The sequence below is a fragment of the Ictidomys tridecemlineatus genome, chromosome 7, assembly GCF_052094955.1.
Source record: "Ictidomys tridecemlineatus isolate mIctTri1 chromosome 7, mIctTri1.hap1, whole genome shotgun sequence".
Taxonomy (NCBI): Eukaryota; Metazoa; Chordata; class Mammalia; order Rodentia; family Sciuridae; genus Ictidomys; species Ictidomys tridecemlineatus.
This window is the reverse complement of record NC_135483.1, coordinates 86,261,781-86,272,779: the sequence shown is the minus strand read 5'-3', so window position 1 is coordinate 86,272,779 and position 10,999 is coordinate 86,261,781.

Below are 10,999 nucleotides of genomic sequence, written 5' to 3'. Positions count from 1 at the left end.
TTAATTTTTATATTTTATCTGATCACAATGAAAAGAAACTAGAAATAACTGCAGAAATTACACAAACACATGGAGATTGAGCAACACACTACTAAATGAATAGTAGACCATAGAAGAAATCAGAGGGGAAATTTTAAAATTCCTTGTATCAAATGATATAGAACCATAACTACCAGAACAGGAAACAATCGTACTAACACACATGTTTATAGGAATGAATGCCTACATAAATTTTTTTTTTAAAGAGAGAGTGAGAGAGGAGAGAGAGAGAGAGAGAGAGAGAGAGAGAGAGAGAGAGAGAGAGAGAATTTTAATATTTATTTTTTAGTTCTCGGCAGACACAACATCTTTGTTGGTATGTGGTGCTGAGGATCGAACTCGGGCCGCACGCATGCCAAGCGAGCGCGCTACCGCTTGAGCCACATCCCCAGCCCCATAAAATTTTTTTTAAATAAAAAAATCAATAACATTGTGATTAATCATAATACAAAATGTTACAAAAACAAGAACAAACCAAATCCAAAATCCATAGAAGGAAAGACTCAATAAGAATCAGAAAAGAAATAAATGAATTAGAGACTAAAAGAATAATAGATAGCATCAATGAAACAGTTGGTTTGCTGAAATAATAATATTGACAAACCCTTAGCTAAACTGACAAAAAGAAAGAAGGCCAAAATAAACAAAATTAGACCCCCCAAAAAACTAATATTAACAGGTACAGTGAAATTCAAAAGATCAGTATGAAAGTTTTTTGGGGGGTGGGGGTGGGGACGGGGGTGGGAGGGTGGGACTATGCCTAATAAATTAGAAAATCTAGAAGAAATGGAAAAATTTCTGGACACATATGACTTGCCAAAATGGAACCAAGAGGATATAAAATACCCAAATAAATTAATGACAGGTATTAAGATTGAACCAGTAATAAAATGTTTTGTTTAAAAGAAGAGGAACAAAAAAAAAAAAGAATGATCCTAGAACCAGATGGAATCATTGCTGAATTTTACCTAATTTTTAAAGAATCCAATGCTACACAAACTAATTCATAAAACAGGAAAAGAAAGCTTTCAAACTCATTTTATGAAGCCAGTTTTATCTTGCTAACAAAACCTGTAAAGGACACAACAGTACAAGACAACTAGAGACAAATATCTCTGATAAACATAGATATAAAAATCTTTGATAAAGTACTTTCAGATTAAATTTACTAGTGCATTAAAAAGACAGTATGCCATGACCAAGTTTGTATCATTCCAATGATACAGGAATGGTTCAACACACAATTCAATAAATGTAATATAGCACTAAGTAAAATCAAGTATAAAAATCACATGATTGTCTTAATTGATGCAAAAAAATCCTTTGATAAAATTCAGCAACTCTTTATGATGAAAACCCTGAATAAACATAGTGAGATCATGTCTCAATACAGTGAAGGCTATATATTATGCTTAACTGAGAAAAGCCTAAAGTGCTTCCTATAAGATCAGGAAAAAGATAAAGTAGCAAATCAAATTAGCCCTGTTTGTTGATGATGATTGAATACCTAGAAATCTGGGGGAAAAAAACATCAAAAGTAAAACTGATAAATTCAATGAAGTAGGATTCAATATTAGCATGCATTTAAAAAAATCAGTTGCTTCTGCATGTACCAATAATGAATTATCTGCGAAAGAAATCAGGAAAACAATCTCATTCAAAAAAAAAAAATGAAGGAGGAGGAGGAGGAAAAAGGGAAGAGGAAGAGGAGGAAAAGAAGAAGCATAAGAAATACTGACGAATAAATCTAAGAATGTGAAAAGTTTTTACAATCCAAATTACAAAATACTGAAGAAAAAGATTGAAGAACCACTAGAAGTTAAAAACACCTATTATGTTCATGAATCGGAAGAATCAGTATTGTTAAAATGGCCATACTACCCAAAGCAATCTACAATTCACTGCAATCCTCAACAAAATACCAATGACATTCTTCTTAGAACTAGAAACAAAAAATCAAAAATTCATATGTAAGCAATAAAGACCAAGAATAGTTATAACAATTTTTAGCAAAAAGAGCAATATTAGATGCACCACAATACCTAAATTCAAATTATACCTGAGAGCCATAGTAACAAAAACAGTATAGTATTGGCATAAAAAGAGGCAGGTAGAGTAATGGAACAGGACAGAGAACTCAGAAATGAATACACATTGCAACTGATTATCAACAAAGGTGCCAAAACATTCCAGAAAGAACAGACTTCTTCAATAAATGGTGCTGGGGAAACTGGCTATTCACATGTAGAACACTGAAACTAGATTTTTCTCTCACCCTGTACAAAAATCAACTAAGGATTAAAGACCTTAATGTAAGATGAATCCTTCAAAACTACTAGAAAGAACATGGAGGAAGCACTTCAAGATTATGGCATAAGCAAAGATTTCCAAGTTACGACTCTAACAGCACAGGAAATCAGAATAAGAATGAACAAACAGGATTGCATAGAATTAAAAAACTTCTGCACGGCTAAGACTACAATCAGCACAGTGAAAGACAAAAAAGAGAATAAGAGACAATCTTTGGTAGCTATTCATCTGACAGGATGAATATAGGAAAAACTTAACAATCAAAAAGCAAGTAATATAATAAAAATGGACAAGTGACTGAATAGACACTTCTCAAAAGAAGAAATGCAAATTACCAATAAATATATGTGAAAAAGCTAAACATCTTTAGCTATTACAGAAATGCAAATCAAACCTACCAAACCAGTTTGGTAAGATGGTTATTTCAGTTGGAATAGTTATTATTTAAAATAAAAAAAAACAGTAACAAAGAAAGTGATTGAAGAACACACTAGAAGGTAAGGATGTGGAATAAACGGAACCATATACAATGTTGGTAAGAATGTAAATTAGTACAATATCTATAGAAAACAGTATGGATGTTCTTTAGAAAATCAAAATAGAATTACCATGTGACCCATCTATAGCACTGCTGGGTATTTATTTAAAGGAAATGAAACCAGCAAATGAAAAAAGACACCTAAATGATCATGTTTATAGTGACACTATTCACAATAGGTAAGACATGGACTCAGCCAAGGTGCCCATCTACAGATGCATGAATAAAACAAATATAGTGTGTATATATATATATATATATATATATATATATATATATATATATACACATAATAATACTCTATTATGTATGTATATATATACATACATAATAGAGTATTATTCAGCCAAAGAAATATGAAATCCTATCATTTGTAGGAAAACAGATAGAAGAGGATCTTGTTAAATGAAATAATTCAGATACAGTAAGGCAACTATTGCATGTTTTCTCTCATATGTGGAAATTAAAAACCAAAAAAGATATTTAGAAAGAAGGATCATTTGGGTCCAGAAAGAAGGCAGAAGGGAGAGGGGAGAATGAGCAAGGGTAGAAAAAAAGATCAATGCATGATATGTACATGTATGGAAATGACACAACGAAACACATTAATTTATACAGCTAGCATGCGATAATAATAAATAAATATATTAACATATGTACATACAAAAAAAGAGGAGACTAGGACAAAGACACACAATAGGGAAGACCAGGTGAGGACATAGGGAGGTGATGGCATAAACAATTCCATGAGAGAATTCTGAGAAGCAAACATCCTAACAACATCTGGATCTCAGCCTTACAACCTCCAGAACTTTGAGTCAATAATTTCTATTGTTCAATCAACTCTGTCATGGCATATTGTTATGGCAGCTCAAGTTATTACATACCCCTTTCTACAGAGAGGAAGAGAAGGTGGACTCTGCCTTCTCCCATGGCAACCCTTGACCCTATGTCCCTGGAATATGGGGCCCTCACATAAGTCCATCACAGTCCAGCAGCACCTGACATCATTCTCATTATTTTAATGTTTTTGATGACATAACAGCTCTAACAATTTGAAAACTGAATGACAGAATGAGTACAGATGGGCCAGTTCCAGATTGAAGAAAATGAAGATGGAATGGAAAACGTAAGGGATGCCCAAATGTAATAGTCAAGATGATGAATGCACAATTTTCCAAAATCCAAATTAATGCAAAAACTCTATGATGAACTCCAAAATGTCAAAAACTTAAATCAGAGCAGGATGCACTGGATGATATTCAAAACCTTAAACACAGCCAGGCATGGTGGCTCATGCCTGTAATACCAGCCACTCAGAAGGGTGAGGCAGGAGGATCCTGAGTTCAAAGTCAGACTCAGCAAAAGCAAAGTGCTAAGAAAGTAAGTGAGGCATTATATCTAAATAAAACACAAGAAATAGGGCTAGGGATGGGCCTGGGGCTCAGGGGTTAAGTGCCCCTGAGTTTAATCCCTTGTACCCCCCCCCAAAAAAAAAAAACTTAACCATAAAAATAGCACAGACTGCAGCCAATAAGAATGGACCCCCTGTCCGTAGGGCTGGAGTTGACCCAGAGGGCTTCAGCTCCCAAGAGTACAGGGAAGTGTAGATAATATCAAAGGAAAGGCAGAGACAGATTGGCAGCAGGGGGCCATTCAGGACTCTTCATCAACCAGTATCAAAGTATTTCAATACTGTAATGATCCATACAACCACACTGGTTTAAGCCATGAAACACCAGCCTATTAGTACAGGTGGAATCAGACACTCCATTGCTGGTGATGTTTATATATGAATAAATGTCTGGCCCCAGTACAAATAAGGCATCCTTGAGGTTAAGTGCACATAATATATGCCTTTACATTCTTATAGTAGGGCTCAGTATTTTGACTTCTAGGGTGATCAATAAATGCTGATGCTCTAACTGAACTATAGAAAACATTTTTATCTCCATGTAACTTGAACATTCTAAGAAAATGTAGAATGACCCATGAAGAACACTTTTCTGAATGGAAATAGTCTTTTCATGGGCCATTTTTATAACTGGCCCATGAATGGCGAGTGCCTTCTCAGAGACTGTTTGTTGTCCTGACAAGTTTCATATGAAAAGAAAGAAGTCTGTATTCAAATTTTAAGTCAGAATCCCTTTGCCTTGGGAAGGGATGCCACACACAGAGGTGTTGATGAAGGGCTTTGGGAGCAGGGACATCTCACAGAGGTGTGGATAAAGAGGAGGAGTACATTGATGGACCAGCAACACCTGGAAGGAGGCCGCACATCCAGGTGTAAGTGACAGAGAGAGACATGCTTCTGGACTTTGGCCTGAGGCTGTCATGGAAGAACTGCTGCCACTTCAGCCATGAGTTCAGAACTCAGCCTCTGCCAGAGCTTTCTCCAAGGAAAACCATAGAGGTCAGGGAATGATCACCCTGGCCTCTTTCCCCTCCAGCCCTCCTCTCCCCAGATATGTCTCCCATTGGGTAAGATCTATTGCCAAAGATCCAGGGAGCCAGGTTGATGCAGGGTGGCATGAACACAGGATGATGCTGAGGGGTGATATTCAGAAAAGACCCAAATAGTTCAGAGTTGTGAATGTCATATGTTTATATCTGCATTAATGATCTGACAACTTTCAAATGCTTCCCATTTAACCAACATCACAACAGGAGATGTTAATAAAGAAGGCATTAGTCTGTGCCAACCAAATTCTAGCAGACAGTACTTTCCACTCTAGGTGAGTAGATAAGCTAAGAGCCATTAAACCAGTTTGGAACCTATGTTCTCTCTCTATCAGTCTCCAGCCAGAAGTCTCCTGAGCAACACAAGAGTAAGGATTAAATCACCCCCAGCCCTTGCTCTCTTTAAGGGGTACAGAGCTCAAGACAAAAATGGAAAGAAGGACAGTGTGACATAAGTAGTAGATATCAGTCCTTGTCCAGAGTTTTAGCTATGTCAATAGAAACAATCCTTTCAGTTTTCATTAATAATTTTTTGTTTTTGTTGTATATGTTGATTGATTCACCTATGCATATGTAAAGAGACTTTTGCCTTTCTTATCATTTTTTCTCTTTTTATTGTCCTTTTACTAATTTTTTTTTGTTTTTTGTCTGTTTGTTTGTTTTTTGAAGGTTAGTGAGTTTTTCAGGGTTTTTTGTTTTTGTTTTATTTTGGTTTTTGGTTAAATTTCTTAGCTTCTCCCTCTAATAGTCAAATTCTCTTGTTCTCTCTCTATCAATCTGTCAGTGTATTTTGTTTCATTTTAAAACTCTTGTTTTCCCCCCACCTCCCCCACCACAACCATTTCATTATGGCCTTCACTTTTTACCTCTCTTCTACTTTATCTTTTTCACCTTTGGAATATTCTAACCTTTTTTTTGCCTTCCTTTCCTATTTTCTTCCTTCTTAATGAACTGTATTTTTGCCATATTTTAAAACTATTTAGATAATGTAATTTTTGCTCCCACCATTCATGTTTTTGCAATTATTAGTACCATGGGTGTTGCAGCTGACATTAGTGTTTACTTTAATGCTAAATCTAATTCACTGTTTTTTCTGTTTTAATTTAGGACACCATCATTTCTCCTTTTGTGATTATCAGTATCGTAGATGTCAAAATTGACACCTGGTATTTATTTGAATGTTACAGATTGTTCACTCTTTATTGTTGCTGTTGTTTTATTTCCCCTTTTCTGTAGTTGCTGAGTATTGAATGCAACCCTTCAAATTAATGGAGCATATTCTCTGCTGCTGAGTTACCCCCAATCCAGCTAGAATATTGTGCACCTTGTTCCACACATAACTATGCTCAAACTTCAGCAATACTTTAACACAAAAAATGAGGCAGGGACACCAACCTGACAACCAAACTTTTCAAATAAACATTTCTTATTTTTATGGAATAAAAACAACTGGCTTACAAATTTTAACATATATGGACACTATTATATAACACCTATTTTTTTCCCTGTAACAGTCAATAACTTAAAATTTGAAAGCAGTCAATTACACATTTCACTCATTTATTTTATTCTTTTCTCTTCTTCTTTTTTCTATTGTATTAAGGATTGAACCTAGGTGTACTTAACCAGTGAGCCACATCCCCAGCCCTGTTTTTATTTTATTTTGAGATAGGGCTGTGCCAAGTTGCTGAGGCCGGCTGTAAATTCACAATCCTCCTGCCTTACTCCTGAGCCACTGGGATTATAGGCATTCATTTTATTCTTAACACCTGGCTTGAAACACGGAGAATGTGCCAATATATGAATGATGGAATCACAAACAACTGAACACTCACGACCTCTGCATCTACCAATTCCACATTCCCAGCAATTCACTCAATGCTGATTCCTTCCTTCCTGGCCTTATTCAAAGAATAAGCACATTAATACACATAAAACTACAGTAAAATGGAGCCAATTCAATACAACTGATGGGAAAAGAATGTGTTGCTGCAGGATTACTAGAGAATGACATTGCACAGGAACCCTGGATGTCAAAGGAGAAGGCAGAAAAGAAGGGGCAGAAGAGATGGAAAAGATGATCAAACTAGCTAAAGGAATGATGGACAGGCTTGGGAGGGCGGGTCTTCAAAACCAGCAGATAGAGAATGTGAATTTGAAGTTCTCAGACAATACATTAATGCTATTAAAACCTTATGAAAGTGGATGACAAATGAAATACAGAACATTTTAGAATGAAATACAAGGCTGAGGACAAGTCTGCAGGGAGTGCTGAAATTATACTGATAGAGCTGCCAGAGAGGCTGCCGGAGAGAAATTAGACAGCACTGCCACCCCTCCCGACCTCATCCTTGTTTTTAAAATGGTAGAAGGGCCTTTGAGGTAGGAGAAGCACATGCCAAGCTAGGAAACCCTGAAAATATACAATGTTAAAATGAATAATGAATAACATTGCAAGTGGAATTTAAAGAAATAAAACTGAAAATGGAATCTGCATCTAAGAGTCTTTATATGCCAAGAAAAGTAATTTGGATGTTATTTGCAGTACAATATGTGAAATTCAATTACCAGATATAATGAAAATAAATCAGAAAATTTAAATAATTTTAGGTGATGATATATTGACCAAGTACCCTGCATTTGTTTTCCTTTTCTAATGTATGTTCTTAAAATTATGAAAAGTTGATATTGAGATAGCAAGCACATGAAAATATTTTAATTTTCAAATACTTACTATTAAATTATTTTTAAAAAATAAATATGGGGGCTTACTAACCCTTGATGATGTGGTGAGGACAGTGTATCCTTGGCCAGAACTGTGTATTTAGGCTGTGCTGCACAGTGGTGTCAGAAGCTGGCTGTGCTTGGTGCATCCCTATCACTGCATGATGCTTGGTAATGTAATGTTAGCATAATTAACAGATGAGTGAAATCTATCATTCTTGATCCCCAAACCCAATTAGGTGGGGACGTTAGGTGATTAAGTCATGATGGCTTCATCCTCAGGTAGGATAAATACCTTATAAATGAGCTGGAGGGACCTCCCTGGGCACTTTCCCTTCCAACTCTGCAGGAGACCACATTGTACTGAGTAATAGGGTTTCACCAGGCACTGAGTCTGCTGGTGCTCTGATCTTGGGCTGATTACCTCACCTCCAATCATGCCCACACCTTAAATACCCTGTTTCCATATCCCATAAATGTCCCCAAACCCTATTCTCAGGAAGTCAATATGAGACTTAGGCCTCCCATCTTCATGCTTGGCTACCTTGTGGATAAACTCTTGCTCCTTTACAAAACTCATTTCAGTGACTGGCATGCTGTTTGGTGGGCAAAAGGAGCCTGGTTTGGGAACACATCATGAGAGGTCACCACTAGCTTCCTGAAGTTTTGTGCATACCATCCTCAGGGACAAATTTCAGTGCATTTTGGCATTTGATACACACTTCTGTAGCTCTTCCTACATAAACAAAAATCTACCACTATTGTGTGTTACTCTGTTTTTTCATGTGCACAGTCTCCTGAACAAGTTGAAAAGGAAGAGGCCAGAGAGGCATCATGACATCTTAAAGATCTGTGTTGACCTGGTGCTTTCAGGTCTTAGTTGTTGGAAGTTCTTTACTGACAAATTCTAAAACAGTTCTGCTAACATCTCACATTAAAAATAAAACTAGAATTGCCTAGCAAGCCTATAGATAATCTGAATATATACAGAATCTCATTTATGCATGAATAAGGTATGCCACCAAGCTGATTTTATCATGTAAAGATCTCACATTTATGAGGTGTTGTACAGAGATCTAATGAGTCTCAATGAAAGTATCTGTGTGCATCTTCCAGAGGTCCCCTGAGTTACTTCAATACATAAGATTTCAGATTGCCACACAGGAGGTCAGAACAGTAGCATGTCCCTTTGATGTCCTCATAACAATTGGGAGTCTGCCCAGCAAAGCAGGAGGCCAGGTACCCCAAATGTTGAGAGCTTTCTGTTACTGTTCCTAAGGAAGTTAGTCACTATTTTTTCAAAAATTAAATGTAGTATACAACCATAGCAGGAAATTCAAGAGTGAGGCTCTCAAAAATCCTCTATTTATTGGTACAGTCTGCCAAATGATTCTGGGAAAGAAATCCCATCAATGGAAAAGCACTTTCCCTAAGGATACTATGATAGGTTAATTCACTGCAATTTGTAAATGTGCTGTGAGGGCCTTGGGAGAGAAGAGGCACAAGTAGATTCCCTGTCATAGGATATATATTGCTCTAGTACACATGCAAAATGGAGGAGGTCCAAGCTTTACAAATGGTGAATTCCACTGATAAAGAACATTCCAAGTGGGGGCATGTGTCCCTGTAGTGTGACATTTGACATTATTTCCATGGAGCAACATCATAGGAGTCAAACTTCAAGGATTATGGGGAAGAGAGATGAGGGAGTCCCAGAAATGGTCTTATAGTCAACTCCTACTCAGGAAGGTCTCCACTAACATTCAGCAAAATGAGACATTCCATAGTCTGGAGCAATTGCTGGGCTACAAATTAGACCTGCTATCTATGAATCCCATGTGCTTTGATTTAAAAAGGATCCATGCACCTTAATGATCCCAACTACCTCATGAAAGGTCACTAATTCAACCACACCCTTTGGCCAGGAATGAAGGCCACCTTCATTGGTAGGCCTTTTACCAGAATCCCTGAATGAGGAAAAGGGAATCTCTCATTTCCCAGAAGAGGCAATGTAGTTGTTTGTGCATGGGTAAGAAGCCATGGAAAGCATGACAAGCCATGGGCAAAATACACCTCCATGGGGACAAGCATTTCAATCATAAACAGGTTAAGTAAACAAAGACATCTTAGTTATATGAAGAGGACACACTAATATTCTCAATGTACTGCAGTGTATCATGAATAATATAAGAAGCTAAAAAATAAGAATAGTTATTTTGAAAGGGAAAAGAAATAGAATTTGCTACCCAACTAGGTTAGAATTTGGTTGGTCCCAAGAAGGCCTCCCAACACCATTTGGTAAAGTACCAAGTGAGCCTTAGGTACTACTTACTCTCAGATAATTGGAAAACTTTCATAGCAAAATTGTGGTCACCATGATATATTGACCAGACAGATCATATACACAGAAATAATTTTGAAATAAGTTGCTCTAGTTGTCATCCCTCACCTTTAGTTATTGCTATTTGCCAGGGATCATTATACTTTTAAGTCCCAGAGAAACCAGGGAGAATAAGAACAATTCAGAAAAGAGGAAAGTAGGATGTGATAACTTCCTGCTACATAGGAGAAGGAACTACCTAATATGTGGTAGGTTAGTAATCCACAATCCTTGCTCAGGAACAAAGACCCAGAGGATCAGAAAAGTCAGAGGAATATGTGAAAAGAACAGGCAGGCTTTTGCTCTGTTTCCCTGTGGAATTTAGGGATATGACCTTGTAGGGGCAAAGTATCACCATCCATTACCACCCTTTGCCAAATACTAATATTATTTGACTTAACATGGCATACAAACTAATAAACCCATCATTTAAAAATATTGTAAATGAAAAAATGCATTAAATACACCTAACCTATCAAATATCACAATATGCTATAGAGTACAGGTTTTTCAACCTTAATATTAGATCATGTGGCCAAAGAAATGTT